The following is a 24314-nucleotide window of genomic DNA, read 5'->3' on the forward strand; positions in this document are numbered from 1 at the left end:
TATTTCCAAAACTGTCTAATGCCATAACTTCAATTCATTTCAATTTATATTTCCAAGCTTTGTTTGCCGAGGGATCGGGAAGGGGAAGTAAAGTCGCTCGCTTCCGGTTATAGCCGAGCTCAGATATAGCCTCATATCATACAATATGGTAATCGTGTTTGCTTTTTTCGCCCTGTCTCTTTCCGGCTGTTTCCTGCCCCCATATCCTTGCGTTTCCGTCTCTTTCTTCCGCGGGGACTCCCCATTTGGGGCGTTGCAATGTCTAAAGCGGGGCGTTTAGGGCGTTTAATCCTGCGGAAGATGTCCTTGCGGTTATGCAGAGGGGGGCTATCCGTAGCCTCTCTCATCGTATATAACTTTTTTTTCTTCTTTTTTATGACTCGCGCCGGGTACTGGAGTCAACAATGTCATCATTATTCTTGAATATTGTGTTGTATTTTCGCAAACAATTTCGCTAAGCTGCGCGGCATTGGCAAAGCCGGAAAAGGGGGTGGCTGCTTTGGGGGTGGGAGCGAGTGTCCTTTGGCTGAAGTGTGGCGAGGACATAAGAGAAGAAAATAATATGCACTGTCATTGTAACTCGCTTGATTAATTCTTGTGTAGGGTATGCAGTTCGGTTTGGTGGGTATTTTAAAAAGAGATACAAATTCAAACTAAATATTAATTTTTTGAAATATTTCCTTTGTATGCCAATGAGCTTTATATACATTATTTTAATAAGTGTAATTCACTACATTTTATATTTATTTTTGCATCAAAATATTTTTAAAATGCTTAAAATTCTGTAAGTTTGTCAAAATTTCGTTTCAAAATTAAATATATAAAAGTTATTGGTTCAAAAAATTCTTTAATATAATGTTAATATTTTTTATACTATAAAAAATGTTTTTACTATGACTCATAATTTATTTTTCAAACTAAAAAGTAGTACAGCTTCATCTTCAGAATTTCTGCTCTTTTTTGACAGCCCCAAAAGTTATAGAGCATTCTCTTGGTCCTGGCAGCTTCCTTTTTGCGCCGGATCTCCTTCGCCACTCCATCTGAGCACTCACCAAGTGGCTACATAAAAGAAACGACTCCTGGCAACATTGAAAACAGACGCTGGCACTTTTCTCCAACACACCAGCACCGTTTGCTGCTACAAGGATACCAGGGAAGGACCAAGATATCCGTGGAAAAAAATATATCTACGGAGAGAAGCGTTTGCTTATGTGCGCCGTCGATCACAAACACAAACATCCTGGGCCCACTGCCGCAGACAGTGACAACTAAGCAGAGCCATATTGCCAGGACCCAGATACACACCCCCTGGAAACCCCCCAAAGAACCCCCGAGAAACACCCAGAAAAAACCCCCAACTCTGCGCCGCAAAACATGCTTTAAATTTTTTAATAACGCCGGGCTACAAGAGCGCTGACGCCCACGTCCGGACTTGGGATCCGGATCCGGCTTTGGCTTTGGCTTTGGGTTGGCTTTCGTGCCCGATGACGACAGCCGGCCCCGCCCACCACCCATTCCGCCCCTTCCGCCCACCGTCGTCATTTGCACAGAAGTTATGTAAATTAATGTTTACTTAAGTTCCCCATGTTATTTCTTCTTGGCATTCTTTTTTTTTCGCCTTGCACTTTCACAATGTTTCCTACTTCAAAAACAAAAGCAGACAGCGGTTCTAAAAATGGTGAGGGTATAGAAGGTTGGCAGGCAAAAAAATAGAAAAAAATTGCAATAAATTTGGCAGCCGCTTCTGCAATTTAATAAAAAGCTTTCGGGGGAAGTCCGCTCTAGTATAAACAATCAAGCTTATTATTGAGTCAAATGGCTGAGTAAATATATGAGCCAAAATTATGGCAATGGCATGCAAATGAAACGGCCGGAGATGGAGATTATGAAGCCATTATCCAAACACTTGATGGAAATTGTCGCCGCAGAAATTTAATTTAAACATCAGCGCCGGAGGCATCGAAGGCATATCCTTTCTGCCACTTGACGCATGCAACAAGTGAGTGAAAAATTGAGGAGGGGAAACGAACCACACGAACCGTCAGAAGGCAAACAAAGGGCTCCTTGGTCCTTGGCTTTTCCATTTCCCACTTTTCCCTCAACCGATAGGCACGCAAAACGTGCCCGGCATGCAAGACATGCGATGGCCAAAACGACATCGTATCAAATGTAATTTTCTGGCCAATAGAGCACTTTGTGGATTCTCAGGTTGGCCAGGGCCATCCTGGCCAGGAACATCCTTTCTCCAGTTCATTAGCAAATCAAACTTCCGTCTTTTTCCGGCCTCAAGACATTTCTGGCATGTGTCCGACACAAAAAGGCTCGAAATTCCTGTCCATCGAAATTTGCATTCCTTGAACCCTTGATCCAAGGGACTAGAAAACTTCTTGTCAGCTGGTAATTTGATTTAAGGTCTTTGGCTTGACCAGATAAACAGAAAGAGGTAAGTGGTCATCAGGGACTCGAAACATATTGTCAGGTAATTATTTAGAGTACCTGTTCTTATAAATTATAGCCAAAGTTAAAATGAAGTTTGTTTCGTAAATGGTGTTTCATTTATTTTTGCAATCCTACTTTTGGAGAAATTGTAGGCATTTTTTAGAGTATTTGAAAATGCTTCATTTTCTTATTACGAAAGCCTAACAAGTGCAATAAAAAATATTTCCTGTTTTAAGAGAAGACCTTTTAATATTTTAAATATGACCAAAGTTCATCTTTCAACGGATTACTTAAAAGATTTTATATATGGTTTAAAATATAGCCAAAATTCTTCAAAGACGAAAATCTCTACAGAAACACAGCAATCATTTGCAATTCCTTTCCAAACCAAAGCAAATCGGGTTTAATGTCCTTTTTAAAGCATTTTCCCAGCTAATTTTCCATTCCCAAAATGGAATCTAATCAAATGCCCGCCCCTTCCCAATTCCTTCCTGCTTAGCTTCAAAAAGAATTTGCATAATATTTTTAGACGCAACGGAACAAAGTTTTGCGAGCGGACGAACCAGACGACTGAACAACATTTCCACAACTTTGCGTTAATTTTCTAAATATTTTCTAAAATTTCCAAATTGCATTTGGAGCAGCCACGTTGGAAATGGAAATGGAGATGCCGCAGGGCAATCCCAAGAAGCCAGGTTGCCGTGCTCCGACTCATTTTATCTGAATACCCACCCCCACGATCCACATCATCAACCGAACAAGTTGAATTTTATAATTCGAAATTATGAACTAATATAATTTAATTTTAGTGGCTTGCACGCAGAGCTCCAACGATGATGGAAAACCCAGAGGGGGTGTTGAGGGGATTTTCTGGGCGGACACGGGCAGGAAATTAAGTGCATTATACCTTTATATATATAATGTTGGTTATTGTGCACAACAGCAAATACAACAAAAGCGCGTTGAGGTAATAAATATGTATGAAGTTTGTGTTTGTGCACCAAAGAATGCAATTTCCCTCGGATCAGAAAAAAAAGGGGCGTGGGGCGGCGGGGCCTTCATTTGACATCGCGTGCCTTGCAACGATTTTCCCGCTGCATTGGCCAATTCTGAAGAGCCAGCAAAGATAATAACGATAATTAAGGCAAGCGGCAAACCAAATCTCTGATTTGAGTGACATGCAACAACAAAATAATTCACAGCCAGTGCGTTAAAGTGTGTGTGTGTGCCAGAATGGAGCCGCCATTTTGGGGGCTGTTTCACTTCCGGCCATCATTGTCACAGTGTGCGACAATGCATGATGAAAGCTGGCCGAGATTTGGATGCACTTCGAGAAATTTGGGGGTAAAGTTGGGCAGAAAGATATGAATATGTACATTTAAGCCATGGAATATGTAGTTACATTTGTTCTTGCTTAAAAAAAATATTTTTGCTTATAAAATATTAAAAAACTCTTTATAAATGGCTAAGGTTCTACATTGGAAGCTTGTAAAATATATAAAATCACTGATGCCTACAAAAAATACTATGATGTAGATTAAAATATGAAAAACTGCAGGGTGATATACACTTTTTGGTTTAATCCATTAAAGAAAGAAAGCAAGTGATCTTACATAAAAACGACTAGACTGGCTTTTATGGTTGAAATAAAGAATAGTCCCAGATTTTACGGTAATTTTTTTTTATGAATAATAGATTATATGTTAAATAAACTAGTCATATTTAGGTTAACATGCCCACATTTGCAGAACTAATTTAGAAAACAGAAGGATAATATAGATGTTTTGGGTAAATCCATCGAGAAAACAACTGATCTTTTATGTAAACAACTAGAACTGGTATTTATGGTATAAATTAAGCACAATCCTAGATTTTACGGAGATCATATGTTAAATAAACTAGGGATATTTAAGTGAGCATAATTGGTTTAACACACCTTCCTTTAGTTAACTAATGATAAAATTTCTTGCCCAGATTTGCAGAATTAATTCAGAAAACGGAAGGGTAATATAGATGTTTTGGGTAAATCCATTAAAAAACAACTGATAAACAACTAGAACTGGCATTTGTGGTTAAGATGAACCGCAATCCCAGATTTTACGCAGATTTTGTTTTATAAATAATATATTATATGTTAAATAAACTAGGCATGTTTAAGTGAGCATAACTGGCTTAACACACCTTCCTTTAGTTAACTAATGATCAAATTTCATGCCCAGATTTGCAGACTTGATGCCATAATTTCCAAGTTCTTAATTGATGCATTACACCTGTTTTCCCTCTCTGCACAGAATGTTCAATTGGCTGGATGGATTTTTCTGATGATTGTTGGGGTGTAGGCAGGTTGTTCTTTTTTCAGATCATTTTTTTTTATTATTTTCCTCTCGTTGATGTGGTGGGGCAGCAATTGAGCACCTGGGCGACTTGCATCTGTTGTGCTTCCCATTGCGTGTAAGTTCATTATGTTGCCAACAGTTGTTGTTGCTCTTGTTCATTGTGTGCCTGATACGCCCAACAACAACTGCGAAAACAATAAAAGCAACAACTATCACACACAACAGCAACATCAACAACAACAACAACATCCGCAGTCGCAGTTGTCTGGCCACCATTGCAAATTTCTACATGGCCGCTCAACTGAAAATTGTTTGTGCAGTTTTATTTTTTATACTCTTTTTTTATTCACATTGTTAATGGTGTTGTTGTTTTTGGTTGCCTGTTGTAAATTGCAGTTTCCCGTTGCCTTTTTATTGTTGTTGTTACTGTCGCTGCTGCCCGCTGCCAGATTATTTATTATTTTAATTAATTTATTTTAATCCATCACCAGAAGGCTTATCAAGTGATGTGGTTAATTTAATTACAGCTCATTAATTAATGTAAAGTTATTGAAGTGGCAATAAATGTTGCGATAAGCAGGTTGAACGAATGCGCTCGTCGAGCAGGTAATCATTTTTGAATAATTTTTTAAAACAGAAAAGGAAAAATGTACAAAACTTTGATAGCTGCATGTTTAAGATTTGTTTTATTAAAACAAAATATTACCATGAAGATAATATACCAATATGTAGTGTCATTTAAACAGCAGTCAACAGGAGATCATGCTTTTTCCAAAAGTATTGGTAATGGATTATTATTATTTTTATAATTAGTGGTCTGAATATATAAAATCTTTTTACATTTTCCTAATTTGGTATATCATTGAGTACTTAAGACATAAAATTTTTTGGAGTTTCGAAACTTAAACCTTTAATGTTTTTCTAGTTAAATTTAATAAAACTTTTTTAACATTTTATATTTTTACGATATCGTTCTTAATAACTTTGAAATTTCTATTATAATCATTAAGAACAACATTGTTTAGTAAAAAAAATCATGTGAAAGCTTATATATTCGGAGCCATAGAAATATTTCAAAAAACTCTTTTTTAAATATAAACAAATGGGTGTAACATCCCCTTCAACCCTCATTTCAACAGCTTCTCTGCGTCCGCCCCCGGAAAGCAATCGAAGCTGACTGAATTCCAAAAACTCCGGCGAACTCCACAAGTGCTTCGATAATTTTTTTGAGCTCGAAAAAGGACTCCAATTCACGCATGTCCTTGGCGAATGGAGCCCGTTCGGAATTGTTTTTGGGTTTGTGAACTCACTAACCCCAGGGTGGCGCCCTCTGGCGGCCTGTTTGTAGTTCGTATCGCCCCAAATGATGAATTTTAAAATAAGAAACTTCGGTGAAGTAGCACCATCCAGCGAACATGCCAAAATGTGAACCGAGAAAGAAATCACGTAACTGTCAAATATCTCATCATATCTCATTTCATGTTGATCGACTGTGGGAAAACTTGGCGAGAGAGCTTTGAATTGGTCGTGCCGTGGGTGATCGGGGGACCTTGGGGTTCCGGGGGCGAGTTGGAATACCCGGCCTAGAGATCTTAACTGTCTGATAGGGCGGCAAATTCACACATGTCTTGTGGATTATAATGTGAACTGGTATCATTCGGTCGGGCCTTCTGCGGGTTTCCCTGCATTATTCGCTCGTCGTGGGTGCGTTTTTGGGTTCGGAGGAGTCGTCTTCTGTTTGGGGTTTTGAGATTTGTGTGTTTGCCGCTTTTTGGCAGCCGCCGTCACGTCTTGCAGCTGGCTGCACTCGAGCGACAGATTGCGGATGGGAAATGAGTAATGGATTTGAGTGAATAATTCTTAGAAAATGAGATTTTGTCTGCTGAATTCATTATGATTCTTTTTTGAGCCCCCACTGTATTGTTTTTTAGGTGTTTGCCTGGGAAGTGAAATTGGGAATAGAATGGGTTTTAGGCCTCTGCAAATGTGCTTTCGTTCTCTCAGAGGTGTGCCAGAAAAATATCCGGAAAAATTCTATGTCAGTTTTGGTGGCTACAAAAGAATGTATAATATTACGACTTCCATACATAATTCCATTTTCGTATAAGTCAAACATAACATAAACTAAAAACTATCTAAAATTAAATGAATCACATCATTAGAAGTATTTGTACAGCTTAGATTATTAGTTATCGTGACGAAACCTTAAAGTAAAGGTATATAGTTGTAAGTCATTTCCTAAATACAGCAGAAAATATGTTAGAAAACCTGTACTAATTTTACCGATCCATTGTTATATTTTCCGGAATTTCGGGTCAAACATCTTGCATGTCTGGAGATTGGCACAAACCCCTCCCGGTTTTAATTGGATAACTTTCCTTATCTGCGGGGTCTGGCCGTCGCCTACAACTCTATCCATTAGCCGGGGTCTGTCTTTGTATTAGAGGTTTACGCCGATGGTTTCAGCAGCGGCGGCGGCGTAGAGTTCTAAATTACCCAGCGGCGGCGGCGTAGCCGTTAGAAAGAACCGGCGGCGGCGGCGGGTACGCCGCCGGTGAAATTGTCGGCGGCTGGCGGCGTAAGCATTTAATAAACTGATTTTTTTTCCTTTTATTAATAAGTGAGTCAAGCAAAATAACAAATTAAACTAAAACTAAATAAGAGCCTTTTCTTGACTTGATAATTAATAAGTAAGTTAAGCGAAATAACAAATTAAACTGAAATTATTGACTTCATAATTAATAAGTAAGTAAAGCGAAATAACAACTTAAACTAAAATTAAAACAAAATAACAGTCTCTTCTTGATTTGACAGTTTTGAGATTCATTGTCTTTTCTTGACTTGACAGTTTTGAGATTTATTGAAATTGATTGAAATTGAAATTCATTGTCTTCATTATTAAACTATTAAAAAAAATTCTTAAGAAAAACTTTCCTTACATTTAATCGATAACTGAAAGCGATTATTGTCGAAATTTTTTTTAGGATATATTAATAATAACCTTTTTTATTTATAAAATGAATAAAAATTTGTATGACGCCGAACGCCGCCGCCGCCGCCGCCGCGCCGGTTTTTACGTGACTCGGCGGCGGCGCGTCAAAAAAGCAAAAAATCGGCGGCGGCGGCGGCGTGGCTCGGCGGCGTATATGTCTACTTTGTATTCTGGGCCATTTCGAGTGGCATCCATGGATGCACGCTGCACTGAACACCGAGCTGAAGAGTTGGTCTGGGATTGGGAGCTAGAGTTTGGAGTTGGGAAGTCGGGAATTGGATATGCAGAGGAGCGTATCATAACCGGATCGCTTTGGAGCGGAGATCGTGAACCCCCGAGTGCAATGTGCAGGTTTACTGGAGCGTTTTAAGGGACGTAGGGCCACGGAAGGGGGTCTTTTATTAATGGACGAGTCCACGCTTAGAGCGGGAGATACCGAAATGACTCTAAGATCTCCAGGCCAAGATAGCCACGGTCAAGTTCACAGCGTTTCATTAGCGTGTAACGTCGGCGAAATTGAAAATGTAACGGATCACAGGGGCAGGATCCGCGATAAGGATCGCCCTTAATAAATGTATCTCCCATTCCTCTCCACCGCTAAGTGGTTTATTGATATGCCACGGCCAAAGGACACGGCCACAAAAAGAGCACCTGCCTAGGATCCTTAACCCTCGTTTTCCCAGAGTTCCAGCTCCTGTTTCTGGTAATTAAAGAATGACTGCGCGGTTTTTATTTTCCGTCTTCTCCAGACATGATCACCTTGAAAGTAAAAGTTGCCCAATGCATTTTTATGGTAATTCTTCGGGCCTCTTTCCTTTTCTTCGCCATAAACATTGCGCGCAAAAATGTATTAAATTAAAACAAACAAATAATGAATAATAAGCAGTGGTCGAGAGTGAAATACTCGTAATTTGCATAAGAAACACTCTCGCGGCGAAGAAAGAGAATAACCGCGATCGACAGCTGAGCGTTATAATGGAAAGAGCGTTACCAGCTGATTATTTTTACCAGTATTTGTGTCTCGAGTTATGCTTAGATAATTTTTCAATGGCATGCAAAGTGCTTATTAAAGCAGACACATGCTAATTAGATCGCGTTGGTTATGCCAGCGGATTAACCCATTTATGGGGTATTTTTGTTTGTAGAAATTAAGTCCCCAAAAATGTGGTTAAAAATGTTTGTAATTTGTTATTTTTAATGGGATTATTTCTTGTTCCTGTAATTAACCACTTTATTTTTTATAATAACTGAAAAAACTAGATATTGAATGGTCTAAAATATACATTTATCTTATTTACCTTTGTATTTCTTGAAGTTTTTCTGCTGTTCATTTCTTAGGGCTTCTTCTTTTAGTTTCGAAATACATATTACCAGAAAGTGTTCCGGAGTTTCGTAGCCTAACTTTTATAGATCAAAATTTTTCGGTAGAACGATTATTCCAAATTTCTTTGGCGCTTCATTCAAACGCAAAACCCCAACACATTCGCAAAAGCTTTGAAAATGTTGAAAATCTTGGAGCCAGCGAGAGAGCGAAAGAGAGAGTGAGAGTCCCAACTTCCAGTGGAAATTTCTCACTCGCACCGCCGTCCGTCCAGTGGGCGTAGCCCGGCGTCTACGCTCAGCGCCTTCCAGTGCGCACGCTCGCCTCTCAGAGAGTGGGCGTTGCCAGAGCGCAACGCAGACGCAGCAAGCAGGTGCCTGGAAGGAGCAGGATGGGGCTATACATAAGCCGTTGGTGAGAACAAGACGACACTAAACAAAATGGCTGCTATCATGCCCCGTTGGCCGATAGGTGGCGCCACTCAATGCTCCACCGGCTTTTGGGGCCGCTCTCTGAGTGGCTCTCTTTGGCCCAGACGCTCTCTCAATTTCCACAAAATGTTTGGCGCGCTTTGCAAAACGATTTGATTTTTGGGTTAGTCGGTTTGTCGGAAGCTCCGCTCCGCAGGACTCGCTCTTCCCAAAAAGTCGGAAAATCGGAAAAACTCCTTGGGCACTCCGGCCTTGTAGGCGCATTTCCGTTTGGTAATTTTTCACTGCGAGAGCACGGCAAAAACAACAAAGAACACACAATAAACAACAACAGCAACAACAACCAGAGAAACTAAACGGAACGAAAGAAACGAAAGGAAAGGAAAGGCCGCCTTGACGATTTTCACGCTGACTGCGTCGCTTTTGGCCAATAAGTGCATTTGTTTGGTACACAGAAAGAAAAATCGTTACAAACGATTTGAGCTTTAACATTAAAATAACCAAAACTTTATTTTCTTAAGATCCAAAATTCAGCTTTTTTGAAAAGTTAACGAAATAAATTCTTAGGAAATGAAAATATAAGAACTCCAATTTAACAAGTTCATACTTTGTAAATTTTTCTTAAAAAGCAAATCATAAAACTTCCAAAAAAATTAAAAGAACTATAAATTTAGTCTGAATTATCATTTAAAAGCAGCGGACGACAGCTTCCGTTTCTCTGCCGACTCACGAACAGTGTATAACAGCGTACCAATACAAACAAAAGAAATATTAAGCCAATCGAAGGTTTAAAGTAGTTTTTCAAAAAAATAAAATTGCAAAATAAATAAAAAGATCAATTTTAGGTTCTCAAAATAGGATATTTACTTTCCTTTTGTTTTCTGCAAAACAACTTCATAGAAGAAGTGGCTTTCGACAACTTAAGGCCAATTTTTCTCAATGTACTGTGTGTAAAATCGTTTTGTTCCACTTCTTCTTCTCCCTGGCTTGTGCTCAATAATTTTAACATTGTTGCCCGTAATGAGAGCTTTGCTCTTCATTTAAAGGCAAAGAAAAAACGGAACCAGGCTTTGTTGTCCTTCCGCTCCTCCGCCCCTCCGCCCACCACCAACACCGAGCCTTGATCCTGCAAATACGTCCTTTTTGGACTTCAGCTCCATGCTGTAGTGTCCTGCAATTGCTTATTGCATTCTGACTCTGGGTGTAAGGTCCTTTTTTGTGCGCCGTCCAACTGCGAGTGTAAGACAAGCTTCCTGTTGCAAGGACGAAGGACGAAGGGCGCTCGGAGTCGATGGGCTGAGGGGGCGGCAACGGACGCAGCAGTTTGCGTAATAAAATTTGCATAATTTTAAATGTATGTGTGCGCGTGCTGCTCCTGCTGTTGTTGTTGTTGTTGTCTGTCTCTCGGCTGTCTGTGCAAGTCTCGCATATCCTTTTTGGGCATCCTTACGCATTGTCTACTGCTTTGTTGCACACACAGAAACATGGACACGCTCATAAACACATACACACTCAAATAAATGAGGCTCTTTCAGTGGGCAAAGTGCAGCAGGATATGGCCGCTTTAAGGCGACTTTAAGCTTTTAAGTTAGCGGATTAAATGGGCACTTATAAAAAAATATTATAAAATTAAAAGTTTATTTTTGTATTTAAAGAAGGAATTTCGTTATAAAACTACAACACAGTTCTTGAAATTATTATATTATTAAAATTTTGTTACTAACCCAAAAGAAAATTGAAGTGTTATCCTAAGAACTAATGTGCATACACCTTAGTAAACAATTATTTTCTATAACTTTTAAATAAATCAAGTTAAGTTTTGTGGCATTGATTAAGTACTCTAATTATTGCGTTAGACATTAAGTCAGATTTCCCATAACAAGGGTTTTGTTTGCTTTTGTAAACGAAACTATTTGCGTGTTCACGAGAAAACAAGCAAAGCTTGGGGCACAAAAAAAAGAAAGCGCTGAATGACAAATAATAAATAATAAAAATGTACAACACGCACCACCAAAAAAAAAATACGAAGAAATATAAAAAGAAAGCCACACTCAACGTCAGTGGAAACATGTCCTGCGTGGCCTAATCCTTGCCGACAAGCCACTTGTTATGCTCATTAAGCTTCGGTTATTAGGGCCATCAAAGTGAATCAGGACAGAACTATAAAAGTCAACCCTTGCCCGCAACTTTCCCCAATGAACTGCAAAGAAAGTTTTGCGTTTCCTCCTTTCCATTTCCATTTTCCTTTTCCCATTTTTTGTTTCCTTATTTTTTCCTTCTTTTTTTTTGTCCCAAAGTTTTCGGGTTATTTATACATGTATTTGTTTGCTGGCTGTTGCTGTTATTGTTATCAACATTAAATCAAATCACAAAGACAACAACAATTACAAAAAGGCTCTACCTCGGACCCGAAAAAAATACAAAAACCGAATAGGAATAACAGAATTTCTATAATGGCCCTCTGCAAAAAAGGGCGGGGAAAAAAAGAGTGCGGCCAAAGAAATGGTAGAAAAAAAGGCAACAGAAAATTTACAATGTCGCCGGCTTCCGTTTCGAAATGGGCGGTGGGGAGGGGGCGTGGCAAAGGGGCCGGGGGGGGGGTGGCGTTGCTTTGGTTTTGTTGTGGCAATAAAATACATCATAACGGTATCATAAGCAGGGCGAACAAAGCGATACACACAAAAAGATAAAGAACGCCGAGGGAGAAGCGCAAAAAAAGGCATCGAAAATCTGTGGAAAAAAATCCATTTGCAGGGTGCAAAATAAAAAAAGATATTCAAATTTGGTTACGATGCGCAAAAACAACAACGAACAGTGGGCAAAAACAAAAGCCACAAGAAACAACACACAAATACACACACACACACACAAAACGAGGGAAACGGAGGCACCGAAAAAAGAACAAGAGCAACGACAATGGCGTCCACCGGAAATAGTCACACATACACACCCTCGCACACTAGTAAATGAACATACGCATGCAAATACTTGCTTACCCACACACAAAGGGTTGCACATGCCGTTAGTTGGTGTCCTACCACCCCCCTTTTCAAACGCCCCCCCATTGAGCCCTTCGTCCTGTGTGCGTGCTGCAACAAATAAAATATTAAAATTGGTTCAATGAATTTCAATAACAACAACAAACACGAAATCAAAACTAAATTTCGCTTTATTGATAACGAAATACAAGGTAGCACGAAGGGCGAAAGGGGGGGGGAGAGGTCCTGTTGGGTCCTGGGATTTCCAGGGGCTTTCAAGGGGGTGTGGCGGCAAACGGTTATGGATTGCGTGTGTGCTGATGTGGTTATGCATGCCCGGCACTTGAAATATGCGAGTTTATAAGCGATTGGTTGAAGTCAAAGGCGGGGAAATTGCCGAGGAATGGGGTTAGTAGAGGGGTTCTATAAGATCGGAATGCCTTGAGGTTCGAGATTAATGAGCTGGGTTGGTATCATTAATTTGTAAGTAATTAGTTTATATCAAGCAGCCTTTTTTAGTTATTCTTACCAGGAAATGTTTCTTTGCCAGTTTATTCCGTTATTATAGCTATTGGTTCCATTTTAATTATAAACCTTTATTATAATATGAAATATTTAAGTATAAATAAATATTCTGATTATAATTTTAACTAAATTTATTTTTAACAGACCCTTAGTACCCACATTACATTTATTAAAAAGGGATTTCTATCAAATCCCTTTGAATCTCCCTGGTTATTCAAAGTTTTGGGTTTGTTTTGACTGTTAACATCATTATATGGCCATTATATTGTCAAATATTCTTTCATGAAATGAGCTCTTAATGTTTTCTAGTTCTAAATTCGGGAAATGTTTCACGCTCTTTAGTATCTAAATAATATCACTTGTTTAAATGGCTTATTATCATATCCCATTAAAGCTACTTTCAAATAAACTCTCCTATTTCATGTCCTTATCAAATGCCAGAAATCCCCCCGTCTGGCAGCCTCTGTGCCTTTGTGTCCTGCCCACCAACACACATTTCTCACCCACACAGACACGCGCACACACTGCATATGAATATACATATGCAAATAGAAATCTGCACACATTTCGGCCTATCCGTGTCCGTCTGTGTTTGCATGTGTCGCCCGCTGTCAGTGTGTCTGTGCGTCCTTGTGTCCGTGTGGCAATACCGTCAATCCTAACCCTTTTGCAGTCGAGGGGGTCCACATCGCCCATCTCCCCAGTGGCCTATCTATCGACTTATTTGCATGTTTTCTGATTCATTTTTTGCACAAATCGATAAAAATGCGTGGCGAGCGACGAACAAAAAAGAAATGATTTACAATTGCCAGATTGATGGGCGACAAAAACAAGAAATCAAATACTCTAATCAATGTAGCGGCAATTAATAGAAATGGCATATGGAAATGCAGATTGAAAGGGCGGATTAAAATATATTTGTGCATTGTAAGGATGCTGCCATTATTGCCATTACATTTAAAACAATAAAGTGACTTCCGTTTTAAATAAAGCCTTTAAATTAAAGGTTATTTTATAATCGTCAAGCTAAAATAAATTGTAATACTTTATTTACTATAATTTCTTGGTTAAAATGGCTTCTTTTGTACATTTTCAGCCACTGAGAGAAAAATATAATAAGTTGAAGAAAAAAGTTTGTACTAAATTATTAACAAAATAGATATTTATAATTTGTATAGTTAGGCTACAATTTTAATAATAATATAAAAATATAAATCTTATGTTCCATAAATATTCTATATTGAATATAAAAGATTGATAGAATATTTGACAGTTAAAATGCGAATTAATAATATCGTCGAAAGCCGTAGTTATATTTTATTTAATAATTCAATGTGCAATGCACAAAATATTCAATCTCCGTGTACTAATAATCAGTGCCTCGGTATTTGTGTATCCTTCACACGCACAGGCCTTTTCTATTTGGCGACAATGTCCAAGGAATCCGGCACAAAATGGCAACATCAGAGCCACCTTGCCAGGACTCTAAAAATATACCTTTTCTGGGGAGTGGGTGACGGGGGAGAAAGTGGGGCCCAGACGAACGTGCGTTGGCTGCTTGGGGGTTGAAAGGACATCACACGGACGCACACTCACGCAGAGATACACGCACACTGCGGCAGGCAGCGACAAATAACAAACAAATACAAGCCGAAGTCCTGGCAGAAAAGGGAGCTCCCATCGCGTATTTGATCCCCCTCCCCCCCGCTTTCTATTTAGTTTATGGTATGCGTGAATATTCAAATATTGCGTTGGGTGTTCTCCACATATAAACATATATATGTGTAGATGTGTATATAGATAAAAGTGTGTGTCCATGTGGGGGTTGCCACAGCAACAGGAAATCGGACGCATGCGTATTGCCCGTTTCACCACCCCCCCAACCGCTTTCTCCACTTTTTCCTTTCTTTCTTGTTTGTGTTTAGCCCCCTTTCCATTTTCAACCACCCCCCTTGGCCATGGCACGTTCGTTTTTGGTGGAAACAAAAGCAACGCCGAAATAATAAATAATTGCTAGTTGGCATTGAGCTCCAGAGGTATGTAAAGCCACCCCCCTTTCACCATATAACTCCCCCCCCAAACCATTACCTTTCTTTTGATAATTTGCCTCTTCTTCTATTAGTTAATTAAAGCTTTTGGACGACCACGGGGCGTATGCTTGATATTCTATGGCTAGGCAAAATAGCTGCAGAATTTAAACTCACATCGATTTGTGCCTATTTTAAAGCCATTGAATACGGTTGTGTGTGTTTATGTCCTGGGGTTTTGTCATTTTGGGTGAATGGCGTGCCTGTCTGTCAGGATGTCTCCTTTGGCGGGGCAAGGGGCACGTGGGGTCATTGCAACCTGTCTACATAAATACTGTCTGCGATAAGGCCTTTGTTTTTGCCATAAATCTCATTTTATGATGAATTGATATGCGACATAAAGTGAGCGAAATGCAATCGAGCCACCCACACAAAAACAGCGGAAATATTTACAATTGTAAGCAAAACAATAGGGAATATTAAAAAAGTCAATATGAAAAATGTTAAATATTTAGATAAAAACGGATGTATTACGTTGAAGCGCTTACTGTTGACAGAATGGTAACAAATATAGTTTTAAAAAAATATTTCTATAAAATGTACCTATATGATTTAAAGCATTGTTGACTACAGAACCTTTAAAATCTTTTTGCTGAGATGAAGGAGCACATTAAATCCTTCATAGTGGTATTTGATTTTGGTTTCTATTAATAACAACAAATTTATACAAATACAATATTAGGTATGTAAATTTAAATCATTTATAAAAAAGCTAAAAACATATAAGGTTTTGGGTTTAATTTTCCCGAAGACTTTAAGTTAGTCCTTTTTAAGTTTTAAAATAGTTTAGCGAATAAGATAAGTATTAAAGCATTTTAATTGTTCTTAAATTAAACTTAATTATTTTAAAGGTATGTATCCTTTCTTTTTATGTCTGTTTTTTTTATTTTTCTAATATCCTTTTTCAATCAAGGTCTTTAAATATGTGATTATGCATATTTGCATGACTATTATTTCAACCCCAAATGCATAAATGTGGGTGTCTGATTTGTGGCTGCCTTTGATTGAAATAGCTTAAAACAATGGGGAATGGGTAATAGATTCCTTTGATATACCCAGCGATTTGACAGCAGTTGATCCCATATTCGCAAGGAACGAGTGAATCAAACGGATCTGATCTCTCCGCAGTTAGTGGTACAAATCACACCGAACCGAACAGAACTCCTGGCAGACCTTGTCTGCAGTGAAAGTTATGCCAGGATAATGTCTGCCCGTTTGTCTATCGCCATCTCACTTGCGCTCGCTGTCTGTGCATGCGTTTGCACCTAATTTGCATAAACGCTCTGGCAGCAGCGGCAAACTTTTGCTCACATTGCACAAAAAACAAAAAAAAAAGAGTAGGAAAAGCGGGCTAGGAAAAACCATCTACTTCACCGCCCCCCTGGATTTTCCTCCAGTTCCCCGTTTGTGAGATGCGAGTCGAATCGCTGGCACTGAAACTGAAGTGTGAGAGCGGGGAAAGCGCAGGAAAAGCGGCGGGGGCGGAGAAAAGCGCAGGAAAAGCGAACCGAGTGAAAAATGCGCAAACTTGGTAACCAAGTTAGCGCGTTATTTTAACATTTTCCGCTTTGCTGCTGCCGCGGCTGTCGCCTTTTTCACGCTTTCTCTCTCTCCATCTGCGATTCCTTCGCTCCAGTCTCTCCATCTTCCTTCAAGGACCTGGTACAAATCACAGCCAGTTGGAAATTATGATCGATGAGGTCCTGCGAGCAGCAGTCGCTTCATAGTTGGCCAAAAGTTATGCGCTGGTTTGTTGGAAAATTTGTTAAGTTTGCTGATTGCATTGCTTTCGTTTTGTGAATTTTTTTGAAAATAAAAAGAAGCAAATATGAGATGGAGTGTGTTTTCTTAAAAAAAAGAGGTACAAGCAAAAATAAAAATAAATTTAAAATAATGGTTCCATAAAATTTTAAAAAGAGAATAGGGTTCTACGGTTTTTATGATCAACGTTGTAAAAAATAAATATTGGTCTCATTTAAGTGGATTTTCTGAGCATTGATTCTTTGTTTTGAGTGGATAGCTTTATATATATTAATATTATTCATTTAAAATCTAGATATTTTTGTGACCTATAATAAATGTTTAAAATATATTTTTTTTTAATTTTATGATGCTTAAGTTATTACAATACCAGGACTAGTACACTGAAATCTATATAATTTAAAAGGAATAGCGTATTCTATTCATATAAAGTAATACATGACTGAATCAGTTAGCTGCTCTTTCTTTTTTAAAAAACCGTGTTGATTTGGGCCCCTCAATTATTTCTGTTCCTCTGCTTCCCACCAAAATTTCTACCATAAATTCAAATTCCCCTGAATTTTCCCACAATCAAAATCCGGCCTCCTTTCCCCAGTCCCGCCTCATGCAAATGTCTTAGGTCAAGAGCAAGGCTGCACATCCTCCGCTCCACCACTCCACCACTCCGCCACTCCATCGGCATCCTCGTTCAGCAAAATGCATAAAAACTTTCAGTATCACTGGGTCACATGCTCGTCTGCATCACTGATGAGCTCGACTGAGGGCGATGGCGCCGGCAGACGAGCCTCCGCCGATGTTCCGATATTAACAACAAATTATGGCATCCAGCTCATAAAATTGCACAATAAACAAAAGCCAAGAACCGTATGTGTATGGTATGTGTGTGCGAAAAGAAAAAGTAACAAATGAGCTTGAGCAAAAAAAAAAAAAGAGAAGAGAATTTGCTGTAATAAAAACTTTTTCGTGATCTACCTCAACGCAGGATAAAAGTCCCTTTGCGGATGCGAAATGGAAAGTGGTGGCAACTCTTTGGCTCCCCACTTTGCGAGGATTCACTGTACCTCGAGGGCATAAAAAATCAGCTCTCGTGTAATAATCATAAATTAGTTTATGAGCCGGCAGAGCAGCGTCATCGCGTGTCGCGTAACCTTGCCCTTGCGAAAGAAAGTTTTTTTATATTTTAAGGTATATTTTTGGTCCTTTCTTTTTTATTTGCCAGCACACTGTTGAATTTTTACGGCTGCTGCTGCATAAAAATGGCAAAGCGAGCTAAACATATCAAGTATCCGCCGCGTGCGCCAAAGAGAGAGGGATTTAGGGGAACATTTGAAATTCCGGGCAACGTCAAGCCCCCATTGCAAATCTATTCGAAAACAAATTTTGAATTACAAATCGACATCGACATGACGTCACCCCAGCAAGGATGTGCAGCAAGGACAACGCGAGGGCGAGTGGCACAGAATTTTCGCACGAGTTTTGCATTTGAATGTGAGTTACGAGCTGAGAATGTTGTGTGTTTGGGTGCCAAACAGCTGACTTTTGTTTTGGCGCGAGCTTCAGGAGATCCATTCGCCCAGATAAGACTCATAAAAATCCCGCCAGTCTGCGCAGACTCCAAGCCAAAGTCTTTAAGCGGAAGCCTGAAAAATGAAAGAGCCGCACAAAATGGCCGTCTTGGCCATAAAGTAGCAAAACAAAGGAAAAGGCAAATAGGTAGAATGGGTGCAACACAAAAAAAATGAGAAAGAAACTCTGAAACTTGGCGAAAGTCTTTTGGCTGTCAAAGGCAGGCAAGCAGCTCTTTGGTTTTCAAGAAATATGACGCACATAACTGTTTTCAATTAGCTAGAGGTCCTTCGGGGCCAGGACTCTCTGTCTTTTTTTGCTAGGTCCCTTGTCCTAACCAAAATTATACAGGGAAAAAATTTAAGGGATAGTGGTCAAAAAAGCAAGCTAAATATTTTAAAATTTGTTGTATACAATAAATAATATCTAAATACTTTATAATATTAGAAAATTCTCAATTCACGGAGTAAAAGTCAAAGTTTCGAGAAGAATGTTCTCAAGAACAAAGTAATCTTGCTTAAAGTATATTGTAAATTTTATATTTACATATTATGTATTGAATAACATTTAAAAAATTCATAGAGGCTTTAAAAATGATTTTTATTTACATATATTTTTTATTTTTCAATTTTATTTTTAAATGGTACATGCATATGAATATATTTTCCCCATTTGATTTGTTTTTTTTCTGTGCATCCTCCTGTTTTTCCCCAGCTGCCACTTAAAGCTGTTTCCATCACAGACTTTAATTTTGTATACAAAAACAAAACTTTGCCGAGCATCGTCCTCTATATATCCGACCTACACACGCACACCCACTCGCAGGAACACCCACTTTCATCATCAACGAGGGGGGTTTGGTGGGGGTGGCTGGGCGGTTCGGGATTCGTTAGTATTCCAGGCTGCGCTCGCATTGCAACACGCGTCTGGAATACAAATGAGGATCGCTTTCGTCCTCGTTGCCGTTTCCATTCTCATTCTCGTTTTCGTCCTGTTTCTCGTTTCTCGTCATCATCAGCGGTATTTGGTAGCCGGCAGTCGTCAGTCCACAGCATCCGCCATTGACAGCCAGTGTTGTAATACACACACACACTCGCAGAAACACACACAAGTACACTCTCGACAAAAAACCACACAGATACACACACCTACAAGGATTGCCTGGCGGGCAGGACACAAAGTTCGCTTATTTTTAGTATTTGTTTTTGCTCGTGCCTGCCTCGTGTTTCGGGTTTTTGTGCTGCCTGATTTCTGTGTCTGGTTTTGCTTGGCCAGAGTTGTAGGGGAACTGTAGTTATATGGCTGATTAAATTTAAATTCATGAATTTAAAAATAGAAAATTAAATTATTTAATAGTTATATAAGCCAGAGGTCTCAAACCTCTTATATTTCTGCCAAAAAGTATGCAGCAATATATTTACATTCCAATACACTTAGCTCACTTATGCATTCTAACTCGACTTATTCCTTTTTTTACTAAATTTACTCTACTAAAACTTAAAAAATGGTACTACAACATATTGTATTGTGCCTTAGGCGAAAAATAACTTAAATTTTAAATTAAAACACTATATTTCCTAATCAAGCTCTCTGCGAAATACCACCTTCTTTGCTATTTCAATGGAAACAACTTGTTCCACTAAATTACACACAGAGTCCTCTTTTCAGCTGGTCAGCCCCAACGTTTGCATTGGTCATCCGCAAAAAACTCCCACTCGATGGCCAGCTTGGTCGGCTTCCGTTTCCTGTTTGCCTGTGTATGTGTGTGTCCTTTTTTTTTGCAGGCCACCGAGAATGCCTCTTGATTTGCAGTTGGGCGAAATTTCCCTTTGTTTGCTTATATCCTACGGGAGAAAAGATGATCCAGGCTGGTTTTTGAATAGTCCTGGTTCCGGCACTAGGATCCCTTCATCTTCTAATGAGCGGTGAGCGCTGACAGTTGTGCTTGATAAGCGTAAAACCGTAACGAATGCTCGGCCAGAAAATCCGGAGCCGGGGTAATTAAACAGACCCGGCAACAGTCGAAGCGTATTAATCATTTAATTTACTCCTTTTCACGGCGCAGACATTGTACGGCCGCAGGACTTTCCGCTCCCGGGGGCACTTGTCGGCGAGAGCATTAACACCGCTGTCCTTCCTGCTCCTTTCTTTCCCCAGTGAATCCCATTCACGTGTCCTTGCAACCCTTTCGTGTCTTTGCCGTGTTTAATTCGCTCGGGCATGAAATTTCCGCGTGCGTAGCCCCCACACAAAAAGGAGCACTTGCCGCTCCTTTCGCCCGTTGTTGCTTCATTAAAATAAATTTAAATAAACTACGCTGATTATGAGAGTGCCATAAACCGGGAAACTTTTGCTTAAGCAGCACAACACGAAAGGACTTCTTCAAGGTCGCTGACGGAAAAGTTGGCGAAACAATTTCAGCATTGGTCTAAACGATATGACTGGCTACTCAATTTGGTAATTAGTATAATTTCAAAATGTTTCTTGTTCAACATTTTAAAATAAAGTACTTGTTAAAGGTTCTGTTATACAAGTCTTTTCAGCAAGTTTCATATTATAATTAAGTTGAATTAAATGTTACAAAAATGAACTGTTTTCAAAACTTTATGAAAACTATCTATGTTTTGTCCATTTATTTCTTTAAATTTTTAGTTTGATCGACCCCTGAAAAAAACTGGATACTAAAAAAAATTAACAATATACCATACAAGGAAATGACTATAAAATTGCAATGAAACACATAACTTTTTTTTAAGTCTCTTTCCAAAAAGTTGTTGAAAATAATTTAGCCATTTGTGCCAAATGATTTGACTGCCAAGTCAATTAATTAATTAGTATAATTTAAACATTCCCCCTCCAACGCCAACAGCAACAACCCCTGGGGCAGAAAATAAAAATAAAACGCCTAAAATGCGGCAATACAAAATCGATGACAAATTGCGGACACGTTACGCGTAGTTGAGCCCAAGACGAGTTGAGCTCGTTGCGGAACCCCGTTTTCTGGCATGGTATGGCTATGGTATGGGTTTGAGTTCGGGTTTGGCGTGACTGCTAAATACGCTGACAATGCTGCACCCTCACCCTCGGAGAGACAAAGGCAACAACAAACCCAGAACACCAGCCACCCCACAAAGGGCGAAGTCAGGCAGGCAGGCTATATCAATGGGCAAATTAAAATAACAACCTAATCATCGTTTTAAGACCGCGAGAAAAAGGCGACACGAGAATCCCAAGCACAAGGGTGGCACATCCCGACCGCCGCGCTTTTGGGTGGCTGCACTGCATCGCTGCTAAATGAAACGCAAAGGCCTTTTTGTCAACGCTGCACTGAGAGAAAATGGAGTGAAATATATGAATAATATAGAGTGATCCCCATAAAAAAGTGTTCCAAACAAGGTACAATTTTAAACTATTTTATTTTTTTGTAGTTGATTAAACAACTTAGTTATATCCTCTAAGAAGTACCTTAATCTATTATTATAATTATTTTAGTTACAAAATTGTACCATAAATATTATTTTATTTTCCAAGGCACACTTTAAGCCTTTATATTTGGTAAATATTTAGCAATACGTGAGAAATTTTTTACATATAAAATTAATAAAACTATTTTCACGAATTATATTTAAGAAAGAAAAAACATTCTTAAGTCAGTGCTGAGCTAAGTTTTAATGTTTTTTCCAAGGCTTCATATCAGTGTGGTCTAACACCCCCTTATTTTTTTTACCGTGCATTATTCTCCCACCCCTCCGCCTTTGCCGGCGTTTTAGAACATCCCTTTTTCCTCTTCTGTCATTTTTATGTTCCGGCGTTTGTTCCGCCTTCTGTTCCTGTTTCACTTCCTGTTCTCGTCTGGGCGAGACAATTGCCCAAAAGTGTTGGAAGTCAAACGCAACCGACCCGCCACTAATGCGTCCGCTTCGGCTTCTTTGCTACTCTGGCATCCTGGAAATCGCAGTGTAGTGCAAGGATCAGCGGCGGTGGAAGGAGCAGCCTCCTTACCATCAGAGACGTCGAATTGCTCCCTTGTGACAGGCCAATATAATGCGCCACGGGGTGATGGGTTGTCCAAAAAAGGGGGTGGCCATGGGTGGCGGTGGGTGGTGGGGGTGGTGCTGCGAGGCTCAGCGATTGCCCAACAGATTGCCGCACTCATATCAGGTTGCAACCGTAGTGAGGCCGCACTCCCTGCTTGTCTCTCACTGATACGTATGATGGATCGCCTTAAATACCTTTAAATTAAAACGACGCTCAAAGCGAAATGAGTTGTGGGAGTTGGCCAGACGATTGCCGCAGGGGTGGCGCAACCCAGCGGGGGTCGTCCTTGGCGGAGGTGGGGGTGTTGCGGCTCGGCCAAGGTGGAACCAATGCCCGATTTAAATGCCTTTTAATTGAACTCAGCATGAGGCTTTTTATCATTCTCAAATACAGGTTGGCAATCAAGTTTGGCTTTTTTAGCCAACAATAAAATCGGTTTCAGTAGTGACAAAAAAAAATGAAAAATATAAATGGTAAGTCACTAAAAAAGTATATTTAACTCTTTGAAAGAATACAAAAATTCGTTTCTTAGTAAAAAATCATATATATTTTTACCAACTTTTACCAACAAGTGATCTCTTGTAAATGGTTCCTATTTTCTATAACAAATTCTAAAAAATCGCTAAAAAATGCTACTGTTTTTTAATACCCACTAGTATTTAAGTTCCATTCTGTACATTTTAATACGCCCCCGCAAACGCAATCCCTGCGAACTAGTTCTACAAATTTATGCACCACTCCAGTGACAGCTACCAGAGCAACTCTATCGCTCATAAATATATATCCGACTGGCCTAAGCCTGTCAATGCCTGTTCCGTCTGCAAGTTTTCTCTTTTTTCCATTCTGACACTAATCAGATTAGTATCGCCAACGCCAATGGCATTATGCATACGTACTCGTATAATTCTTGTGTTCCGTACCTCTATTCTTGTTGCATCAAATTGCAAGCCACCCACACGGCTACACTCAGAAAAAGAGGGGGGTTCGAGGGGTTGGGGAAAAAAGGAAAAGCTGGCAGAAAAGCCACAGCCCACAGTCAAACTTGACATGCACACTTCGGTATGTAACGGACGTTGTAGTTTGGGCTGCGGATTCAAGTTTTGGCATGGGTTTCGACTGGGTTTCGGCCCGGGTTCGGTGGGTATTGAATGACTGCTCTCTGACTGACTGTTTGACAGACACTGATGTTGATGAATATCAAGTGAATCCTTTTGTGACATCGGGAAAAAAGGCCTCCCGCTGGGCCAGCTCTGGGGTCACTCCTCTCTCTCCTTTTTCTACATTTACAGCTCTGGGTTCTGAAGCCAGTACACGGAGAAGAATAAGGGGTTCTTAGAGACATGTGATTTTTAATCGGAACTAAAATGTTTATCCAAGTAACTAAAAATATTAAGGATAACATATTATGAATAATGCAATTAAAGATTCGAAAGAGTAATGGTAAATATATTCAAAAAATAAAAAACAGAAATATATTTTTAAGAATTTTAATAAGATCTTTATAAAATCAGTCAATCAAAAAATTGGCTAACAACTAAAGAAATGTTTCAATATTATATTGAAGTTAAACAAATTAAATTTCTTAAATCTTGCTCTCATTGAAATATACTTTTTATGAAAATAAAATTACAGATAGGTATTTCGAGAGGTAGAATAATAAATAAAAATGGTTTTACATATATTCAAAAACTTAAATACTTTCATGATTATTTTCTTATCTTATCCTATATGCCAGGATAATGAAAATACAAAAGATGAAAATATTTAGAGGTCCTTTTTTGACAATGTATCACCTTTAAAGCTTGTTGCCAGCGAAAGTGACAGCAACTTCGAAAAGACA

This window comes from Drosophila suzukii, chromosome 3 (genome assembly GCF_043229965.1).
Source record: "Drosophila suzukii chromosome 3, CBGP_Dsuzu_IsoJpt1.0, whole genome shotgun sequence".
Classification (NCBI taxonomy): domain Eukaryota; kingdom Metazoa; phylum Arthropoda; class Insecta; order Diptera; family Drosophilidae; genus Drosophila; species Drosophila suzukii.